The sequence below is a fragment of the Gymnodraco acuticeps genome, unplaced genomic scaffold, assembly GCF_902827175.1.
Source record: "Gymnodraco acuticeps unplaced genomic scaffold, fGymAcu1.1, whole genome shotgun sequence".
NCBI lineage: Eukaryota > Metazoa > Chordata > Actinopteri > Perciformes > Bathydraconidae > Gymnodraco > Gymnodraco acuticeps.
This window is the reverse complement of record NW_022990882.1, coordinates 31,012-34,833: the sequence shown is the minus strand read 5'-3', so window position 1 is coordinate 34,833 and position 3,822 is coordinate 31,012.

Genomic DNA, 3,822 nt, shown 5'->3' with positions numbered 1-3,822 from the left:
TCTACATCAACAATGTGTCCCCTCTTCTCCATGTCTCTTCTACATCAACATGTGTCCCCTCTCTTCGTGTCTCTTCTACATCAACATGTGTCCCCTCTTCTCCATGTCTCTTCTACATCAACATGTGTCCCCCTTCTTCTCCATGTCTCTTCTACATCAACATGTGTCCCCTCTTCTTATGTCCTCTTCTACATCAAACATGTGTCCCCTCTTCTTCATGTCTCTTCTACATCAACATGTGGTCCGCTCTTCTTCATGTCTCTTTCTACATCAACATGTGTCCCCTCTTCTCCATGTCTCTTCTACATCAACATGTGTCCTCTCTTCTTTCATGTCCTCTTCTACATCAACATTGGTGCCGCTCTTCTTCATGTCTCTTCTACATCAACATGTGTCCCCTCTTCTCCATGTCTCTTCACATCAACATGTGTCCTCTCTTCTTCTTCATGTCTCTTCTCTACATCAACATGTGTCCCCTCTTCGTTCATGTCTCTTCTACATCAACATGTGTCCCCTCTTCTTCATGTCTCTTCTCTACATCAACATGTGTCCTCTCTTCTTCCATGTCTCTTCTACATCAACATGTGTCCCTCTCTTCTCCATGTCTCTTCTACATCAACATGTGTCCTCTCTTCTTCATGTCTCTTCTACTCAACATGTGTCCCCTCTTCTTCATGTCTCTTCTACATCAACAGTGTCCCCTCTCTTCTTCATGTCTCTTCTACATCAACATGTGTCCCCTCTTCTTCATGTCTTCTCTACATTAACATGTGTCCCCTCTTCTCATGTCTCTTCTACAATCAACATGTGTCCCCCTCTTCTTCAATGTCTCTTCTACTACATCAACATGTGTCCCCTCTTCTTCATGTCTCTTCTTCTACATCAACATGTGTCCCCTCTTCTCCGGGTCTCTTCTACATCAGCATGTGTCCCCTCTTCTTCATGGCTCTTCTACATCAACCTGTGTCCCCTCTTCTCCGTGTCTCTTTCTACATCAACATGTGTCCCCTCTTCTTCATGTCTCTTCTACATCAACATGTGTCCCCTCTTCTCCATGTCTCTTCTACATCACCATGTGTCCCCTCTTCCTCATGTCTCTTCTACATCAAACATGTGTCCCCTCTTCTTCATGTCTCTTCTACATCAACATGTGTCCCCTCTTCTTCATGTCTCTTCTACATCACATGTGTCCCCTCTTCTTCATGTCTCTTCTACATCAACATGTGTCCCCTCTTCTTCATGTCTCTTCTACATCAACATGTGTCCCCTCTTCTCCATGTCTCTTCTACATCAGCCAATCAGAGACAGGCTCTGGATATATCTGAGACCTGTGATATATTGATGAAGAAGAGGAATAATAGGGGACCTTTAAAATGTTTTTAATTTTATTATTATTATTACATTTTTATTAATTTATAAAAAAAATTTAAGTATATTTTGTTGTTACTCATTTTTATTTACAATATAATATATATAAAAAAAATGTTGTTATATATATAGGGGCTTGAAACAAACTGTGTCACTCTGTCACCCGTCATCTTGCCTCCCCGTCTCTTTGCTCCTTTCACACCAACTCCCGTTCTAGCTCCTCTTGCGCTCTTCTGGTTCGGAACCGGTTGTTCTCTTCAGGCCCGTGTTGTGCACACCCGCCCAGAGCCCGAGTGGTGCTGCGCCATCGCGTCATCGTTTGCCGTCGTGACGTCACCGTTTACGTGCTTCATAAAACCAAACCCCGCGGAAACCCCTCACATCGACAACAACAACAATGGCCGATTTAATTGAAGCGCTGCTCGTTTTGCTTTGGAGGACTTTCACACGAACTTTCCATTCGTCACAAGCGACTCTTCAAATGTTCTACACAATCACTCCCCTCCAGCATCCTCTGGACCTCTTGGGAGAGCAGATTCCCAGTAGGTAGCTGGGGCTCTTCAAGCGGACCTCCTGCTGTTTAAGTTTGGGGTTTTCCATCGTTGTGTACGAAACTGGACAAAACGTGGGCTTGTTGTTGTTGTTCAGGAGGTTGATCCTGCCTCTGACGTAAGCGTGACGTATTGGTTCCTTGCTTCTAGACCAGCGTTTCTCAAATTGTGGGGCGCGCCCCGCTGGTGGGGGCGCAGAGATGTGATAGGTGGGTCGCGAAATACAAAATAAATAAAAAATATGGAATATTGGGTTCAATCCCAGCAGTTATAATGTTGATTTATTCTGAGGTGATAGTAGGCTGACTTAGTAACTGTTTTAATGTGACCATTGCAGTAACACGCTCAGAGTCCATGAACTACACTGTCCTCCTTGGCTCCAAAAACCATTACCTCAGTTTTAATCTTTGTTTATGGAGAAAAGTTCTGACACATCCAGTCATTGATTTGTTCAATGCACTTACTCAGTGTTTGAATGAGACAATAGTCTCCTGGTGAAATTGTTTACGTACATTTGTGTGTCATCTGCATAGCTATGGTAACTTATTTAGTAGTTTTTTCATTATCTGAGGCCAGTGGTTAGCATGTAGATGTTTGTTACGTGCCGTAGTGTTTGTGTGGGTCGTGTGGGTGTTTTTCTCTCTCTCCCTCTGACTCCCCAGGTGCAGCCTGATTGTCCCAGGTGCAAGCCTCTCCCCAGGTGCTCCCAATCCTCAATCAGGGCTTCCATATAGGACCGGAGGAGGACGGCCAGGTGAGACGCTTTTTCTCTCCTTCTCATCTGGCTGCATGTGTGCAGCATGTCTCTGTGTGAGACCCAGCATAGTTGTGTGTTATTGTAAGAGTGTTTTTGTAATTTGGCTGGTGAGCCGCCTTACTTATCCACGAATTAACCTCACCTTAAACTCCTTCAGCATTTAGTTTCCTCTCCTTTTTCTCTCGTCCGGCTATCTTGTGTGTCGCTACTTCGTCCCTTGGTACCCCTAGCATCTACAAGGGAACGTAACATGGGGGCTCGTCCAATCTTTGAGACAAAGAGTGAGTATTTGGGTTGTTTTGTTAGTGTTGATTATTGTGTTTGGTGGTGAGCAGTAGTGTATATAAGTGTAGAATTGGCTGTGAAAGTATTTACTTGTTGAACATCTTCCTCAGTTTAGAGCGGGGAGTGTCTAGCTGGACTGAATCAGTCCTTCCTTCAGGCACTCATTTTTTATTTTGCCTTTTTTATTTTCGGGGTAATCCTGGGTGGGGATTTATTCCCTGTGGGGGCAGGCGATTCAGGGTTTCGGCCGCTGATGTTTGCCTTTTAAAGTCGCCTCGAGCCCGGCACGCCCCAGAAGATAGTTAGGTAAGTTTGGTAGGCAGGATCTGGGGAAGTTTGTAAATAAATATAATAATATTGTAAGTAGCCGTTGCTGAGGATGGTTTTTGTGTTGGAGCAGTTTGTGGCCAGTCCTACTGTGGGTCAGCTAGAGGGTGCAGGAAGGTTGATTTGCGGTTAGTTGCTGACCATTATCATGTTTCTGTCTCCTCGGCTCTGGTAAAAAGTGAACTCAAGGCTACTTTGATAACTGGACTAGTTGAACAGGGGGTTTTGAGGGCGGCCTGCTTTAGTGGAATCTCCTGGCACGGTGGTTCAGAGTGCTACGGAACAGGCAAACATTTTCACCACACCTCAGTTTGACTCGTTTTCGGCAGGATCCTCACCTACGGGGTCTAAATTAGATGCCAGGGTAAAAGTGCGTATGGCTCGTCTCCAGTGTGAGAGGGAGGAGCGTGAGCGAGAGTTTCAGCTCAGGAGGGAGCTGGAGATCAGGAAGCTGGAGATCAGGAAGTTGGAGCTGGAGGCAGACACTGCTGTCCGGATGCGTCAGCTAGAGCTCCAAGCAGCTGGGATGGGTGA